This window comes from Haliaeetus leucocephalus, unplaced genomic scaffold (genome assembly GCF_000737465.1).
Source record: "Haliaeetus leucocephalus isolate CR32 unplaced genomic scaffold, Haliaeetus_leucocephalus-4.0 Scaffold295, whole genome shotgun sequence".
NCBI lineage: Eukaryota > Metazoa > Chordata > Aves > Accipitriformes > Accipitridae > Haliaeetus > Haliaeetus leucocephalus.
Genome location: NW_010972731.1, coordinates 10,000,194 through 10,019,140, shown reverse-complemented (window position 1 = coordinate 10,019,140; position 18,947 = coordinate 10,000,194). Strand labels below are relative to the sequence as shown.

The 18,947-nt window shown below is 58.1% G+C and overlaps 1 protein-coding gene across 1 annotated transcript in view; it reads left to right on the top strand.

The window, feature by feature from the left end:
* HS3ST2 (heparan sulfate (glucosamine) 3-O-sulfotransferase 2) overlaps positions 1-18,947 on the top strand; it is a 49,705-nt gene that overhangs the window by 15,947 nt on the left and 14,811 nt on the right. The window lies entirely within an intron of this gene.

Here is an 18,947-nt window from a genome sequence, read left to right as displayed (position 1 = left end):
AGCAGAACTGGGCAAACAGGCAGCACAGCCCCGTCCCCAGAGCCCTGCTCACTGGGGGTGCAACCCACTGAGTCTGAGGGATGGGAGCTGCCACCCCAGGCTGGCCGGGAGAGTGGCAGGAGTGGGCAGGAGACAGCCGCCTCCCTTTGGGGTGAAGCACCCCAGCAGTGTTGGCTGGTGCTGCCAACGGAGCTGGTCGAGACCCTCTTGGCCAAATACCTCCCACCGCCAGCCCTGGCTCGCTGACACTGAGGTGTTCTGAAGGAAAGTGTCGGCACTGATGAAACTCTCAGCAGAAAAACTGGAGATGATTTGAAGTATAAATGCCATCTTTCATTACAGCTCTCCCTCATTGTTTTGTTCTGGCTTTCCTGCAGTATTTTCTCTTCTATGAGACAGCACCACATTCATATTACCCCCTGAAATGTTCCAATGGGATCCTTCCACAACCCCTGAACTTTCTCCCCAATTGTCCCATCCACAGGGTATCTGAAAATTTGACTTTGTCCTGATCTGTGATTACCAACAACCAAGGAGCATCTTTGCCCAGAAGGGAAGTTTGGGTTCCTCACCGGGGTAGCAGCTGTGCAATGCTGGGGGGGTCTTGGTGGAGCTGCTGCAAGGCTGGAGTCATCCCCTGCCCATGGGAGGAGAGGGGCCGCAGCAGCAGGGGTGCGAGGCAGGGTCGGCAGCTGAGCTGCCAGCAGCTGCGCACGGGAGGGCAGTGGAGGTGGGATGGGAGCTGCCATGGTGGTGGAGCTCCTGCCCTGCCTGCTTGTCACCCATCATCACCCTTCACTGCCCTGCACCGGGCACTGGTATGGCCCCGGGCAGAGCAGCCCCCCTGTGCTTCCCACGTGAGCAAGCTCTGGCCAGATTTATTCCTGTCCGCATTTGACCCGTGTTTTGCTGCTTGCAAAGTTTTGAAAAGGCAAATAGTTACTTTGACTGATCTCCTTTTCTTGTTAGTTTGGAAACACAGCATCAGCCAGCAATCCAGATCCTATTGCTTTGCAGTGCACCCTCATTAGAAACACCAGGACAAGCTCAGACTCCTCAAATCAAAGGCGCCAGATCTGTGCAGCACATCTGAGGGATTCAGCACTGTCACAGGCTCCTGCATGTTAAACGAGTGCGTGCGGGAGCTACGGCTGAGGATGCTCACACCCTGCCAGTGAGGGACAGAGCTCATCAGCCTGGCCCCACGCTGACAGCACGGCATGGGACTGGGGCCCACTGAGAACACGGGCCACAGTACAGCTGCGTTCCTTGGTGCTTGGGGAGCAACGTGCTTGTGCGCCATGAACAGCTCATTTTTCACCGTTCCCGAGACATCCAGTGCCAGCAGCAGCCAGCAGCACTCATGTTTTCCTGGGGAAAAGGACTAATTCAGCCTCACATCCCCCTGCGAGGCACGTGGGATGCTTACAGGTCCTGTGGACCCCGGGGTTAACAGCCACTTGTCTGAGCGTGCTCCAGGCAAAAGCCTTCCTGGGAATTTCCATGCCAGGCAGCCGATCACAGCGGTAAATCTGCTCCCTCTCTCTCTCTCTCTCTGGCTCTCGTTTACATATTTTTTCTTTCATCTTGCAGCAAAAATACCAACTTTGACAAGCCCCTTCCCCAGAGGACAGCCTGATTAAAGTGAGAATATTCAGAGGTGCCTTTGGATCACACACCCAAGACAGCTCAAATCGCCCATGCCTGAGGAGTTCAGCATGCCCCACCACGAGCCACCGGCTCACCAGGGACTCCACAAATTGCTTTAGCTGGAGCCCCGCAGCCGCCGGCATGGCCAGGGGGTCCCACAGCCCCAGGCAGCCCCAGCACCACGGCCCCACACGCAGCATCCCCCCGCGGGCCAGGGAGAATGCACCGGAGCTGAGAGGACGTCCTTGCACACGCATGTGCACACATGCGAGTACTTGCTACAGGGACAGGTTTGCCACCTTCCAGCAAGACATGGTGTCTGTGATGCCCCTCTCCCCTCCTGGCTTCTCTGCTGCAGTGACAGACGGCAGTGTCACCCCCACCTGCCAGCTCGCAGCCCCCCACAGCTTTTGCCGCTCTGCCAGCAATTTGGGAAGGTACCATAAGGTGCTCGCTAAGGATGAGCAAACCTGCAAGCCTGGTGAGCGGGAATTTGCAAAGCTCTAATAGGCAAAGGAGCCACAAGCCTGCAGAGCTGAAGGACAGAAAGAGGAAGGGGAAGGGTGTTTCAAAGCAAAGACTGGGGATCCTCTAACATCCACAGGGAGTACGGAGGCTGCTGAGCTGCGGCATGATGAATGAGAAACCCAGAGATTACAATAATTTTGTTAAAGAGTTCTTAGCTCTGCTCTGCTCTTCTGATTAATGGGATTTCATGAAGAGTGCAGGGAAAGGTCATCTGACACGTGTTCAACAGCTGATGACATTATTCAGCTCTGCCAGGGAATTGCTACTCCTAAATACCCGCGGATCTGCTTCACCAGCAGCTACAAGGTGCGCCACACAGCGCAGACCCTGTCGCATCACTCCAGCTAAACCGGAGCGTCCCAAGCACTTTCACAGGGATAAGTAAACGTTTCAGACAAGGCTTGTCCCTAGATCTGCAGAATGAGGTGGCACAGCCACCCTCGCCACCCTCATTCCCATTGTTGGGAAGGGCAGTTAAATCACAAACTGTCTCTGACTGTGCTTCCTATCACAGGCAGATGTGCGCTATATTATATACATTATACACACTATACAGGGCCAGTAAATGTCCAGCAGGTCCATAGCTGCTTGATCCCTTCTGCAGCTGACTGGAGGTTGGCGGCTCAGCTCCCACGCACTGAACACAAGTGGTTTGGCACAGGGCTTGCCTTGGGCAGAGGATGGGCGAGATATCTCCTCGAGACCCCTTCACCTCTTGGGACCCACCTGAGGAGGCAAGTGCCCGGAGAACCCCAGGCCAGCTCCTGGTGCCCAGGGCCACGTGGGGCACAGGCTGCAGAGTGGGCAGCGGGTCCCAGTGGGTCCCAGAACTCGTGGAGCCACAGGGCAGTGCCCGTCCTGGGGCTGGGGCCGCAGCCCCTGTGCAGCCCAGCCCAGCTCGGGTCCCCTGGGGCTGGCCAGACCCTCATCCTGGTGCTGCTCCTCCCGATGCGAGCCGAGCTGCTCCCAGCTCCTAACTCCATCCCTCCTGATCCACAGAGCACTCTCCAGAGCACATCCCAAAAGTGCGAGGAGATGAGACAGCTAGTACCAGCCCTGTGTGTAAATCTCAGCTAACGACAGCCCTCGATGACTGCTCTCAGCAGCGCTGGCTGGGGCGACTGCCATGCTTTCCGCACGCTCAGTTAATCACTGCTCTCCTTCACGTCTCCAGCCACTGCTCAGCCTCAGATTTATGAGCTGTGCCGCTGGGAAGCACGGTGCCGGTGGAGCCGTGCCTCGGTGCCAGCCCCCGCACAGCCACTCCTCGTGCCAGGCTTGCACCTGCAGCCTGCCCGCAGCGCCGGCTGTTCGGACGGTGCCCCCGCACCCCCCGTCCCCTCTGCGGGGACCAGGGCGCAGCCGCGCTGCTGGGACAGGCACGTCCCAGCCCTGCCCTCGGGGGGGACCCGGTGCGGCTTGGGTGCTGCTCGCGGGCAGCTGGGAAGAGGCCGACAGGCCACCGTGTCTGCTCGCCGAGCCCACGTGCGCACCGTCAGCAGATGCTGATGCCAGAGCGTGTTCAAAGGCAGCGCTGGCATGGGTTGGCAAACATGTTAATTACGGGTTGTTCTCCCGGGGATGCCCACTTGTCTGCAGGAATCGATGTTTAGCCTGAAGCCAGTTAGGTAATCACAATAGCTCTTAAAAATGGCGCATGTTCGCTGCCTGGGAGTTCCTCTTCTTCCAGGTCAGGACATTCCCAGCGGCTGGGGGGATGCTACAGCCCGCCCGGCACAGGGCAGTCCTGCAGCAGGAGCAGCACGCAGCGGTGTTGCCCTGAGCAGCGAGCACAGACCAATGTTAGAGACATTGCTCCTCGTTTAGCCCATCCTGCACCCTAGGCTGTGTCCCTGAGGGGTCCTGTCCCCATCCCAGGGGCTCAGCACCAGCATGGTGGAGCGAGGGCACCCCTTCCCCACTCTGCCCCCTTCGTCCAGGTGTGCCGTAGCTTCGACTGTTTTTCCAGTAATGAAACTTTTTTATTATTATATTATAATCTGCTTGGTGTGAATGGCTTGTCCAGCCAGCCCTGCAAATCACCTGTTATCATTGCAGTCAATGGTGTGTGTCAACCCAATTTCACAGACAAACGCTTCTCTCCCTGACCACGGTCACTGACATGGATAACTCTGATTTACAAAGCCAATAAAAATAAAATCACTGAATTACTAAGAACCACTGACTTAATATAGGAGATTAAAATCTCCAAATTTAGGGTGACTGGAAGCCATTTAATACATGAACGGTGGCAAATGGGTTATAGAAATGTCAGCCTAGCCAGGGTCAGATGCCACAGTATGGTGATTTATTGGTGAGAAAAGGGCTAATTGATAAGTTACCTTTAATGCTTTTTTCCAGAGGCCAGGTTATTTATATCATGGTTTGTTTGTCATCTTTTACTTTTGGGGTCAACCAAAATTTTTTATGGTAAGAAAAATTTCAGCGGCCTGTTCATTAAAGTAGCAAGGTCAGGCTGAAGGGTGGAATTTAGCTGGAAATAATCGGGTTGGTGTGATTAACTACAGCCTCGCCGCCTCTCGGTGCAAGCCACCGGCAAAGCCAGCCTTCAGAGACACAAAGCGTCGGCCACTGGCCGCTGGCAGACATGTCTTTAGAAACCGCCAGTAAATAAGCAGAGAAAAGGCGATGGGCAGTAACGAGATGAAGCACCTGGGTGTCCTACCCCACCCCTTGCTGGGTGCTGTGGTCACCTTCCCCCTTGCACTGTCTCTGAGGGGGCTGTGGGCAGCAAGCTGGCCCCCGCGGCCCCTGGCCCTGCCTAGGGAGGGTCCCCAGGGTCCCCCCATGTGCCCCAGGGGGGTGATAGGGCACCCAGGGTGCTGCAGGGAACCTCCAGGATCTTCCCCCAGGCTCCCTCTGGGCCTCAGCCTCTCCCTAATTCTCCGCATGGTTTTTGCCCTTAAAGATCTTCCCAGTTTGTGTCTCTGCCCCGCCTGCTGTTTGCAGATGTTTGCAGATGTTGTTTGCCGTCACAGCAGGGTCTCCAGGCCAAAGCCTGCCCTGGGTGCATGAGCAGGTGCTGGAGCAGAGCAGTCCTCCCAGCCCCTTGTTCTCCTGGACGCTCAGTCCCGCGCCAAGGTCGGGGGGTTGCACCCCCCCACGGGGCACGGACACAGCCAGCAAAGGGCATTAAAGAGCCAGATGAAAGCACAGCCCCCAGAAGCCAGTTAGGAGGGATGTGAGATGACAAATGAAAGGCTTGTGTAGACTTTAAACTTCACTCTGCCTTCATAAAGGTGTCAGCTGGAATTATTTTGGGCATTTACTTGCGTGGTCTAGTGCATCACTAGCTAAAACAGTTTTTTTTTAAATAATGGAATTTGCTGCTTGGCTCATGCATATAAAATAGCGAGAACACGACCCAATTGCATAATTTTTTGGTAATAAATAGAGTCAAAAGTGTTTAGCTCAGCTGCTGGTGCAGTGGGAAAGCCCTGTGCGTGGGGACGTGGGGCAGGGAGCCCCGGGCAGCACAGCCCTTCATGGCGTACTTGTGACCAAGTCCTTGGGCCAGCGCAGAAGAGACAGCGGGGGAGACCCTGAGAGATGCGGCACCCCAGCTGCTCGCAGTGGCCCGCTGTCCGCAGCTGTGGTCCCGTGCCACAGGAGGGGCAGTTCCCTGTGGGGGCTGCGCCAGCCTCATGTCACTCCTGCTTCATCTGTGTGTCCTGCACGGCTCAGCCCTGGCCCTCCTCATGGTTCAGCATGGCAGCACTCCTCTTCCCACTCCAACTGCTCCATCTCCAGGAAAGCTGCTCTCCTCCTGGAGAAATGCAGAGCATGAACCATTTTACCTCCACGCTGTTAAACAATTGGTGCATGAAATATGTTTCTATAGGAACCCCTACAGATGTTAGCTCAGCACAGCCCAGCATGGACGGGAGGTGAGTCACTGGAGCTTGCACACAGGAGAGTGAGATGTGGCAGGAATGACGTGGCCAAGGCCAGCCTTTCATCCCCGCCAGCATCAGGGCCCTTCTCCTGTGCCCCAGCGCTGCCGCTCAGACCAGGCTCACCCAGGACCTACTGCTCCCAGCCCGCATCCCCTCTCCTGTGAGCCTGGGACTGGCATCGCCAGAGCTGCTGGGCTGCCTGCACGGGCTGCTGAGGGTCTCTGCGGCTGCGGGTGCTGCAGGTGGATGCAGGACCAGAGGGACCCATTTACCAGCCTCCTGCTCACCGGACATACCTCTTGCCCTAGCACACTGGGAAATGCGCTCCTATTGTATTTCTGACAATTAAAAAGGTTCACAGCAATTAATGCTACCTGTGATGAGCCTGGAGATAGGCATAGCAGCCGGTTATGGCCCCCGAAGGAGCCGTCCCATGCCTGGTCCCCGGAGAAGGGCTGGGGGCCAGGGCAGGGTGCAGCGGGACCCCCCCCCAACACAGCCACCAAGCCCAGCGCAGGAGCCTGGTGCAGGGCTGCTGGTGCCAGCTCCGGACAGGGCACGGGACGTGCTGGCCCTGGCCCTGCTCCATGGGGTGCCCGGGAGCCCGGGGAACCGCAGCTGGGGGGGATGCCCTGCCCGAGGCACAGCACAGCCCTGGGCGCAAGGATAGAGCAGCCTCTCCTCCTGTGCAGAGGCAGTTTTATAACAAGTGGCATTTTGATTGATGCCATTTGACATACGGAGAATTCCCCACAGCGGGCAGTCACTCACCCGGCTGATTACGGGCACCGACTTCTTTCTCTAATTAAAAGTCTCCCTCCCACTTTAATTCCTTTGCCCCCGAACTCCCTGTTCTGGATCATCTCCTAATGTGACACTAACTGCCTGTGACAGGCAGCCAGGGATGTCCCATGCCCGGACCGTCCGGGGCCCAGTGCTGGTGAGCACAGCTGCACGGCAGCCCAGACCCAGCACCGCGGGGTCAGGGCACGCGGGGACACCCCTGCCCACCCCTGCTCCTGCACAGGCTGCCCACGCACCTGGCAGCTGGGTCCTGGCCCTGGCCAGGTGGGTCCCAGCCCCGGCCAAATGTGTCCCTGCCCCTGCTCCAGCAAAAGGCACGTCCCGCTCTGCCCCTGACCATTTGCGAGCTGTGTCTGTAGGGGCACACAGACTGCAGCCTCGTCCTTGTGAGTCCAGTGTCTGGATTTTTGGTGCGCATCTCTTTGCAGTGACCTGCCCAGGGATATCCTCACCTGCACGGCAGGGGTCTGCTTTTCCCGCATGAGAGAGCCAGGTTTTCATGACTAAGTTGCAACGATTTCCCTCCCCTCCCAAATCCCACACTGGATAGGAGCCATTCAAACCAAATCCCTTTCCTTAATGCGTCCCACCTCCCCACAGGCAGACGCCTGTCTGCAGCTTGGTGCAGCCCTTGCACGGGCTGCCTGCATTGGGCAGCACTGGCAGGGTCCGATGGGCATGGGGACAGAGCCCAGAGCCCTGCCTGCACGGACCCCAGCAAAGGCATTTGGACAAGAGGGGCCACGGAGAGCGCCGGCCCCGGCAGGGCAGGGCAGGCAGGGCAGGCAGCCAGGCTCCGCTGCAGACCACACTCCAGCTTGTCTCTGGTTATAGCTGACCAAAGCAGGACGAGTAAAATGGGATTTCTGAAGGAAGGCAATAGCTTGCCCAAGGGGCTGGTGAACACAAAAGGTCTCACTCAGGTTTTCTTAGCACCCTGGGACTCATTTTTAATGTAACTGAAAGGAAAATATGTTTAAACACAGGATTTAACCCTCTGACATGAGCTTTGTTATGGACGAAAGTAAATCCCCAAGGAGCAGAGCCCAGCGCAGAGGGCACACGGCCCCGGAGCATAAGTCAGCGATGCTGGTGGGGCACGGTGATGCTGGACCAGAGCCCACCAGCAGACCCCTCCCCAGGGACCACAGCCACCTTGTCCTCCCCCTCCCTGCTCGGCACCCACCTCGGCCCTGGCCCTGGCCGCAGGCTGCCTTGCTGGTGCCTCTCCTCTGCGGGGGGGACATTTGCTGTCCCAGCTACATCTGTATTCAGCCCCAACACCCCGCCAGGCTGGAAGTCGCTTGCCACAAAAACGTGCAGTTATTTTATATAAACAAGTTACCAAGCTGGAGTTTTACTGCAGCGGGTAAATACTGGGTCAGGCCCTCTCGCAGCAATGTCTCTCTCACTGTAATTAATATTGATTTTGTGCAGCTGAAATACAGCTACAAAATTTAATTTTGCTGCTAAGATTTTTGACATCGCTGTTCTTAGAGATTAATGTGGGATTTAATGAAGGATTTGGCCTCTCATCTGTGATGTTCCCTCATCCTGTCGTGTGCCGCAGCCCCGTTGCTGACTGCTCCATCGGTCGGCTTATGGCGGCGCGTGGCCCTGTGCCTGCAATGCCAGTGGGGCCGGGGGGACTGGACCAGGCACATGGCTCCTGTTCCTCCGCACTGCTTTAGAGGATAACTAGGGCCCGGGGTATGCCGAGAGATGGACCGCAGCCCCTGGGACGGCACCATGGCTGTGCCACAGGCAAGGTCAGTTTCGTTGCCACTGCCACCGGAGCGCGGCCAGCCAGTGGCTCTGCCCACCCCAAGTGGGACAGTAGGAGTGTGGGACAGTGGGACAGGGAAGGCTCCTCTCCTCGCACACTGAGGTGTGCAGTGGCTCCCGAACTCAGCCCTGAAACAGAGGTGGGAATTGTCCTGCCTCGGCTCCAGGTCCAGTAAAGAACGAGCTGGGGGGGCACGTGGTCCCGTCAGCCCTTCGCTCTTGGCTGGGTTCAGGGTCTGACCCCTCTAGTCCTGTGCCCGCGCCCAGCAGGATGAGGCCAGCACGGTCCCCTGCACCTGCTCCAGCAACTCGGCACGGCACGGCACAGCACGGCATGGCTGGGCAGGACCTGGAGTCCTCTGCCCTGGGGAAGAGCATTGCAGGGGGCTGGCCCTCGATCCTGGGGCCATAATGAAAAGAGCACAGGATGGCACCCATCCTTGCCAGTGCCTCTGAGGGGAGATATCGCATAGAACAAGGACCATGTGGCCAGAGCAGATTTTTTGCTTATCAAATCAAGGAGCAGCTGGATTAGAGGATTAGAAACCAAATTAATTACTAATGACTTCCCTGGGCCCCTGGGCGGTTCTGACATGAGTCTCCCAGGCAGCAGCAGGCAGCGGCAGTGCCCGTGGTGCCGGGCAGGCAGGGAGGGGACCATCCATCAGCGGGCAGCAGGATGAGCGTCCGGAGCCAGAGGATGGGACCTGGTCCCCACGGGCAGCTGGCACCCTCCCGGGGGGGGTCTGTGTGCAGCACCAGTGGTGCCCCGCAGCTGAGCGTGACAACCAGAGGCTGCTGCACCTGACGGGCAGAGCTGTAGTTGGGGGGAAAGCGCAGCCCCTCACCGCTGGCTCCTGCTTAACACAAGCGGGAGCATTTCCACAGGCGTGTCTGAGATGTGGCCCCCCAACTCAGAGGGACTTTGAGTCCGAGGGACCTCACCGTGGCTGGCCCTGGGATGAGCCCGTGCTGCTCCAGTTTCCCTGCGGGATTTTGCTGCTGGGGCAGCGCATGGCCCAGGGTGCCTGCACTGTCCCCCCCCGCACTCCCCACATTACCTGACCCGCTGAGCTGCAGCAGGAGATGGGAGCAGGAGCGGGAGGGGGTGAGCGGCTGGTTTTGCTGGTGCAGTTAATTGACTCGGTAAACAAGTGCTCATAAACAACTGTTCCTGTCCCCATTAGCCAGGACAACTGGGCTGGTTTCCATCTGCTTCCTGACCTGGATATTAAATTGCAGCAGATGATGAAAATATGTCAATGGGAAGAAAGTTTTCTTCTGCCTGCCAGAGCCTTTTGCTCAAGTGTGCAAGTGCCAGGCAGAGAGACAGAAGGACGGAAGGACAGGAGGACATCGTGGGGAAGGGCGAGAAGGGCAACAGGCTGACCGTGCGTGCCATCCCTCTGCCAGGCACTGTGTCCCCACACTCCGGCCACCACTGGGCCACCCCACAGTGCCGCTGCTGCGCCACAGCCGGGAGCTGCTGGTGCAGTGCTGAGGACATCCATGGGGCCCCGGGCGGCCGGCACAGCCATTGGCCCAGCTCTGCCAGCACTGCCCAGGAGGGCATTTCTGCAGCAGTTGCAAGCTCCAGGATGCCAGTTGATCAAAGAGCTGGAAGGACTTTTTAAACCAGATCAGTCTCTGCCTCTCCCTTTCTCTGGATGGAGGCTGGGTTGTCTTTTTAACCAGGTATGTCACAGCTCCTAGAGGAGCTCCCTGGGGACATGAAACCTCCCGGGGTCCCTGGGGAGGGCGCGGGGGCAGTCCTGGCCAGCAGAGGTGGCTGCGGCCGCCCCTCGCTGCAGCCGCCTGGCATCACTGCTCCCCGGGGCCAGGCCCGCTGCAACGACTGTCGTGTCCCATGGGATGTGGGGGACACGGCATGGGGACAGCTCTGCACAGATGGCACTGGCTCACAGAGCCCCGTGCGAGGCTGGTGGCCACCGCTGCCTGCTCTGCCTGCCCCATGGCACAGCCAGCACAGCCCAGCCGAGCGCGGCCGTGCCGGAGCGCCGCGGGAGCACCCGTGCCTGCTGGGCAGCTCCCGGCTCGTTTCACTTGTTACACTGGGCTAATTGGTTTAAAAGAGATTGCTGGGTCACTAATTACGGAACCTATTGAACGGCACATCTCAGCTTAGGGATACAATTAAAAGTTCACCCTAATTAATCAGGGGTAATTAACAGACCTTGCATTTCTCTGAGATTAATTAATCAAGGAATCCAGAGCAAATCAATGCGGGCAGGAGGGAAGCAGGGGAGGGAGCGAGTGGATGTCGTGGGGGCGACGCGCTGCGTGACCCACTTTTCTGGGCTAGGAGCAGGGCCAGGGTCCCCACGCCAGCTCCCGCAGCTCCTGGGTCTGTGCCACCGCCCCAGCCCGCTGCCACCGCTGAGACCCCGCTCTGCCCTGTCCTCGGCACAGGGCTCTGCACGGCTGCAGCGATGTGGGACTTGGCTCCTGCTGCGGGTCTGGCCAGTGACAGCACCGCGGCGTTGCTGCCGGCACCATGGGGGTCCGGCCCGGCGGGGTCCCGTGTCCAGCCAGCTGGGTTCAGCCCACCGAAGCCTTCGTGCCCTGCTCTGCCTGGGCCTCGGCCATGCACACACGGGCAGCAGTGCCCACGCAGGGCTGTGAGCCCAGGGGACGGGGTGACAGTGGCTGGAGCACCACGGTGTCCTCAGCTGAGGGCTGCTGCAGCCGTGCCAATCGTTAACGGTGGTTTGGCTGCAACTGCTTTATCTCCAGCTCCCCAAGGAGAAGTGTATTGAGATAATCCAGACAAAATGATAGATGTACATCGGTGTCTTGTGTATGGATCTGGCTCAGTGTTTGTAATATTTTGTTGCTAAGGAAGCCCTCGTTTGTGGTGTGACAGAGGACCCCGTGCCAAATCACGGAAATTGATGTGCTCATAGTGGGAAACTTAATCACCAGAGGGGAAATGCCCACCTCGTTTTTCTCATGAAAGAGGAATGCAGTGCTTTGATTTTTGGCTCCAGTATAAACAGGGTGTGATTAAATATTGTTTCCCCTTTCTTTCTTGTCATTAATCAGGCTATAGCTGTGAGCGCTGGGTGTGATGTGGGGACACTTGCTTTGATTCCTCAAGTTCTTAAATGGTTTTGTTCTCTTTTCAATCCCATTAAAAATAGAAGGCAGGGTGTTTCAAAGTGCTCCTGCTGGAGAGCGCTTCTGATCTGAAGGATGCGCGCTCGCCGGGAGACGCGCCTTCTGCAGCCAGCGGCTGCGCCGGCAGGTAAAGCACCAGCCCCGCGGCTCCTCCCGCACCTCGCACGTGCGGGCGCTGCTGTGCCATGCTGTGCCGTGCCGTGCCATGATGGGCCCTAGCAGCTGGGGCAGCCTCATGGCACCGGCACGAATCGGGGCTCGAGGCTGCACCCTGCGATGCAGTGGGAGGGCGGCCGCCCTGATGCACATCCCACCCTGTGTTGGCAGGAGAGCGCAGGCCAGAGCCCCGGCAGGGCACGAGCCCCTGCCGGCTCCTTGCGGCACAGTGTGGTGAAGCTGTGGCTCCTCGAGTGCTGCCCCAGCCGGGGCGGTCGGTGCTCGCTTCTGCCAATACAGGCGCCCGATGCGGGGAGGTGCGGGGCAGCCTGTGCCCCTGGGACCCTCGGCGAGGGCTGGCGTAATCGGCTGATACGAAAGCAGACAGAGCCTCTCCTCTGGGTGCATCCACTCCCCTGACCTTGCATGGGCCATGATGGGAATTACTACCCACAGCAGGGGAGGCTGGGCTGGAGGGAGCTTTTGGTCTGCGGCCACGCTGCCCAGCAGAGCCGGCGGCTGCTCTGGCTGCTGCAGGAGGGCACCGGGATGGGGAAGCCTGCGAGCCTGCGAGCACCGTGGGCTGGGAGCCCTCTCGCAGCGGGCGCTCTCCTCCCGCCTCCCCTCCACCGGCCGCCACATCTGCTGCCTCCCACGCAATCAGAGGACACTGCAATGTCACCGGTGGCTGGTTTAGGCTGTTCCCAACAGCCAGAGAAGGGTGTCGATGCCGGTGGTTTTGGAGGGAGGAGAGTGCAGGCAGCGTGAGCTGCCGGGAGCCCTGCTCCAGGCATAGCCCACTGTGCAGGCAGGACAGATCCAGCCCCGCAGCCCCCTCCTGCCCACCCAGGCTGGCAGCGACTCACGGCTCTGTACTGCCAGCACGCTCTGCCCGTCAGCTGCCTGCACACGCTGCACGTCCCTGCCTGCAGCTCGCCGAGACGGGCAGCGCTTCACTTCTTTGCTCCCACCCGTGTGCTTCGCTCGCTTGCAGCTCAGGCTCCCATTTCGGTGGAAACGCACCAGAAACTGCTTTAAAATAAGTTAATTTTAGTGCAAAGCTGTGACAGAAGCTTCTGTTCTGCCTGTCACAACCTCTCCTGTCTGGTACAGGCACACCACCCCTCCCCAGGCTGCCCAGTGAGCCCAACAGACAGGTCCCCACCAAGCATCCCCCTGGAGAGACCTTGTGGGTGCAGGTCTTCTCTGGACCCCCCAGTCCAGGTGAGGAGCATGCAGGTGATTAGTCAGGTCATTTAAATTGGCAGTGGGTGAGGCTTTAAAAGCTTCTAGCAGTGCAGGTCTATCAGCAGTAGGGTTGGTGTTGCCAGTCCTGTGGGCACAGCACTTGTGTGAGGCTCAGGTGGGTACCCCGTGCTGTGCCTGAGTGGCCGCAGGGCCCCCCAGCACCAGAGCCATTGGGCTGCTGGCCCAGAGGGATCAGAAGAGGCGGGAACTGCTTGCAGATGCCCAGCAGCCCCCAGGAGATGGTGCAGGTGGGTTAATGCTGGTGTTGGGGTGACTGCAGGGTCCCCTGCTGGGCTGGGGGCTGCTCCCGCTGGAGCAATGGCTTTCCTGCAGCCTGAGACCTCTGCCAGCACACCTTGCTCTCCTGGTCTTTTTGGCTTTTTAGCTGGCCTGTGGCTTCCAATGTGGGGAGTGACACCTCCTGGCATGTGGAGAGGGGCTCCCCAGTGCAGTGAGGAAGAAGAGGGCAGGCCTTTCTCTACCCAGTGACGGTGCCAGAAGACACAGCAGTGTTGGGAGTGAGTGTGAATTACTCAGTTCTCCTTCAGTGTGAATGGGGCGGCTTGCTTCTTATTTTCTGCCTTGAAGTTTATGTAAGGCGAAGATGGGGTTATAAAGATATAGAAGAGCTGGGCTGAACATGAGGCGACACTGAAAACAAGCTTTAAAAAAAAAAAATTACCAGCTTGTGTTTGAGTACAGATTCCTCATTTGCAGTTAAATATAATTGTGAAGGTCTGTGAGCCAAAGAGATATTTCTAGTTATTGGAGAACTAGCTCCTGCCCCTGTGATCCCCAAGGAATGATAATGAGATTTAACCTAAGCAGATGCTGCGGAGAGCCTGGGAGAGCTTCATGCGTGATGGTGTAATGATGAGGAGCAGAGGATGGTTACAGGGTCCCTGTCTGCTGCAGCGTGCAGATGAACTCTGCCAACTGCATAATTTTCTGCACTGTGCTGTTCATACAGTGGCTCCACGGCATGAGATGCTGACAGACCCGGCATGGCCACCCAGAGCCCTCCAACACCAGGGAGGTGCCTCTGGCTCCTTCAAAGGTAGGAAGGATGTTCGTGGTGGAGAGAGGGAGGATCCAGCTGCCCTCGGGGGCCAGGGCACGAGGAGATCCTCAGGCCTTTGTGCATCTCCAGCCCCAGCACAGCCAGGAGGTGCCCAGGCCTGTGGGCAGGATTCAGCCCATAGTCCCGCGGCAGCTGCCTCCTTTACCCAGCCAGTCATGGTTGGGGACGGAGGGTCAGCCTGACCTGGCATCCTCATCTGCCGGCTGCAGTGCTGGGGTCGGCACCCGCTGGACAACATCCCAGTGGGAGCAGCCCTCGCCTCCAGTGTGGTGGGTGGCAGGGCTGTGGCACAGCTGCCCGCTACGAGGGGCAGGAGCTCGGAGGGCGCCAGCGCACCCCTGCCCACCTCCAGTTATGGTCTTTGCAGCGTCAGTGACAGATATGGAAGGATTAAATTGCAGTAATCTCTGTAATCTACTTACCGAGATTAAAACCTCCCCCCGCCCCCAGACTTTATCCCTTTCATTCCAGGACTCAGCTAGCAGTGATTACAGCTGGGGGAAGCCATTTAGCTTTTAAGCACCACTCCATCCTGCTTAAAAATGCATTTCAGAATCAAATGAGTTTGTGCAACATGGCCAGGGCTGGCTGCTCTGGCTGGGCAAGAGGCTCAGAATTAGGACCAAAGTAGCTTGAGTCAGAGTCAAAATTAAATTTATTGTTTCTGGCCTTATTCAGAATACAGTGCATTTACACCTGATTTATGAAGCTTAACAGGAGTTTCAGACTCAATTCAAGGCAGCTTGGAAAGTCTCTGCTTCCACCCTTCTGTCTCGCAGGCACTTTTGGACTCTGCTGCCCTTGAGAGACCCCACACTTCGGAGCTGGGAGACCTGTGTTGAGTTTGGTGGTGATGAGCTGAGGGGCTGCAGGAGCTGGCATCAGCCTTCGGAAGCAGCTCTGAGGCCAGGGCAGCTGAAGTGCCATTAGCTGATGGGACTGAGTATCACATCCATCTTCCACATCGCCAAGCCTGTGGCTCTCACTGGGGCCAGGATGTTGTGAAGGCTGCACCAAAGAGGAGCGAAGGAGAACCACCTGAGTGCTGACAGCCACGGCAGCAATGCCAGAGCCTTTGGCATTGGCTGGAGCAGGAGAGAGGACGCAGTCCCAGTGTGCTCCTGGCGTTTGGGAATGGCCAGGTCCTGCTGGCACATGCCCCGTCACAGTGCCCGCAGCGGTGCTGGGGGAGGTGCCACAGGTCTCCGAGCACCATCAGCCCTGACCCCCATCCTTGCACACTCCTGGCCCCTTACTGCTGCCCACAGATCTGGCTTGGCTGCATCCCTTGCTCCTCCACTTCCTGGCTGCGAAACACTGAAACATCCTTTTTCCAGCTCCAAGTTTCCTGCTAGGTCAGGGAGAATGGGGAGACACTCGAGCAGCAGAACCTGTGGTGGAGGCTTCATGCAGGCGTTCAAGGACATTGCCAGGGCTGTGAGGCTGGAGCAGCTCAGCCCCAGCTGCCCTGGGGCACTGAAAATCCCCCCCCATCCAGGTACATGTACTGCTCAGCCATCAATTCCCAGCACAAAGAAAGGTGGCAGTTTGTCAGCCCAGAATCAAAAGGTTGTTAATGACATACATATTAGACACAGAAAACTGGATTAACAATGACACTTTGGCCCTGAGGGCTTCTTTTGGCTCTGGAAATAAATACTAACCTTGATCTCTTCTGTCTACAACCTGAAGACATCAAGGGCAGAATACCACCTTTAATCTTATTTGCTATTTCCAGTACGCATTTTATTGCTTCTCTTTTTTCCTATAGGTTTCATGTGTTCCTGGCACAGACTTTCTTTGTGTATTTCTGTAATAATCTCCTGAACCCTACATTTCTGCAACCTTTCTCTTTTTGCCTGCCTGTCAGCTGCCTGTGCTTGGGATGAGCCCTTGGACTGGGTACTTGCTGGTGAACCCACCGAGCTGGGAGACCCTCAGCAGCAGTTCTTGCCTGCTGTCCATTCGTGGCCCTGGGTGATCAGTGCCTCGGGGGGTGGGGGGGAAGCAAGGCGAAAGGACTGAGGGATGGGGACAAGCTCCAAATCCCTTCCATGGAGTTTGTGTCATGAATGCTGTCTGGCCACAGTCCCTGTGGTCCTGTGAGCTGGGTGCTGCTCTGGGCAGGGTGGGAACAGAGGAGCACGAGATGCTTCCTGGGGGCATTGGGAGAAACTGTCCTGTGGCAAACCAGCATCCAGGACCATGCAGTGAGCTGCAACTGGCCTGGGAGGGGCCTTCAGGGTTAATGCTGGGCAAGGCTGTGGAGTCTGGAGCTGCTTTGGTAAATCCCACCCCAGCAGGGAGATCAGAGAGCTTGGGAGTGATGAAGGAGGAAAGATGGGAAAGATCAACTTGGGAAGAGAGCCAAGAACCCAGGAGAGGAGAGGGGGGCACCGGCAGGACCCTGAAAAGGGGCCAACTGAGGCAGAGGAAAGAAGACAAAGAGAGGAAGGTGTAAGGCTGGCAGCAAAATGCAGTGCCAGCTAGGTTCAGGAATGGGTGAAGGGGGCAGAAGGGGAGGCAGGACCTTCCCCGGAGCTCACAGCCATTCTTCCAGCCGCCGTGCTGCGAGGTGCTGGCTGATGAGAGGGGAATCTCCTGCAGCGATTCAGAGGGCTCCTTCTTCCCTGGATGCCGGGGCCGCTCCGCCTGGCTCCCGCCCCACAGGGAGGATCCCACTCGGGGCTGACTCCTGGGGCTCCTGTTAGCACAGGTGGCAGGGCCGGGAGTGTGCCAAAAGTGCTAGAAAGCTGTTGTTTATGTGGAGTGGGGTGTAAATAGCAAACATGTCATGGAGAAGACATGCCCTGCAAAGATACAAAGACTGAAAGCAAAATTGTCAGCTTTATAAAACATTCCTCCCTTGCAAGCAGAGAAACCTGGAGGTGTCTAGGCATCCACACCAGCTTTATTTATCCAGACGCCTCTAATGTTCATGCTTAAGCAATGTGTTTGCTGCCGAGGCTGGATCACCACATGGAGGCAACAAAATGGCTAAAAATGGAAAAAGCAACTTTTCCACAGCTTTGGCAGTTTGTCGTGGAGCAGAACTGAGTGATGGACACCTCCTGCCGCTGGAAGGGGAGCCCGCTGATGCCCAGCCCCTTGGGTACGCCTGCTCCCGTGCTCCTGCCCCGCTATCACTGCCTGGGCAGGGCAGTGTCCCCTGGCTGAGGGGCTGAATCCCCGTGGGCTCCGTCAGTGCCTGCTCGGTGCTGCACCAGCTCAGGTGGAGGGCATACGGCCCAGTGGAAGTACCAGATGTGGGCGAGTTTACACCAGCCAGGAACAGCCCAGTACTGGCTGGCTCCTCCAGGCTGACACTGGATGCACGGCTCTGTCTCCCTATCTTGACCCGCACAGAGGTGCTGGTGCGCAGCCCTCCTGGGCAGGAGCTGCTGTTGCACAGAGCAGCAAACACAGTATGCAAGATCCCTGTGGGTCACTTCGGTGTGTCAGGATGATGAGGTTGTCCCCATGAAGACTCAGCCCCTGTTTTTAGTTCCAGAGCTCTCCTGAGCCAGCAGGCTCTTTCTTCCTTAAGAAACTATTTTTAAACTCCTAGGGAGATCCAATTCCACTGCTCCCACACCAGCACAGGTGAAAGAGGCTGTAGAGAGCACTGCTTTTCAGCCATTTCTTCCATCTTTCTTTACATCTGCACCGAGCTCCTGGGTGTTGCACAAGAGGAAACCTCATCCTGACCCTGGACTGGCTGCCAGGGAGCCGGCAGCTTCCTTGTTTGTGTTGGGCTGGCACTTCTTGCCTGTCTCTCTCTATTACCATCCTTCTTCCCAAGTAACAAGACAAGTAGTTTTCTGCAGCTGAACGAGCTTTCTGTGCTGAGAAAGCAGGGACGATGACTGTTAATGTTTAAGCAGTGCTGCGCACAGCCCTTTGGCTTTACCACGAGCAACCAAGCAGAAGCCTGGGATGTCAGGGCGTGAGAGGGAGGGAAGCCGTGTCAAGCAGAGGGAGCCAGAGGGGTGGGGATGGAGCAACACGCTGCACCCGCACCCTGCAACAGCCTTGTGGTTTTCCTGGGTCAGCCTGCTTGTAGGGCATCACAAACCAGACAGGCGAGGCTGACCATCCCCGGCCTGGCAGAGAAATTTAATTCTTTCATCATCTTCAAGCCTTTCCTTCTCGCTTACCGGAGGCACCACAGCGGCCGATGGCTGCTCTCCCTGTCCTTGCTGAGGACAGAAATCGTTGCTGCCGTGCGGGGCGGCCCCTCCTTGCTCCCGTCCCCTCCCTCGGAGGAAGCCGGCTGCGGGGCAGCGCGGCTCCGGCACCCGGGAGAGGGGGATCCCCGGGGACCGGCTGGGCAGGTTGCCCCACAGCCGCCAGCTGCGCCCGGGCACGGCTCTGAGCCCCGTCTGCCCGCCTCCCGCATCGGTGCCTGCTCACACCCGCTCCGCTGCCGGTTCGCGTTCCCGGCCCGGGGGCCGTGCGGCTGCGGGAGGCTCCGCTCCCGGCCCGGGCTGCGGGGGGGGGGGGGAAGGCAGAGGCGGGGGTGCCCCCGGCCCCGCACCGCTGCTCTGGGTAGTTGGGGACTCGCTGCGGGTTCAGAGCTGCCCGCGGGGCCGGGCAGGACAGCGGGCGCCTCCGGCCCTGCCCTCCCGCCCCGGCGGCAC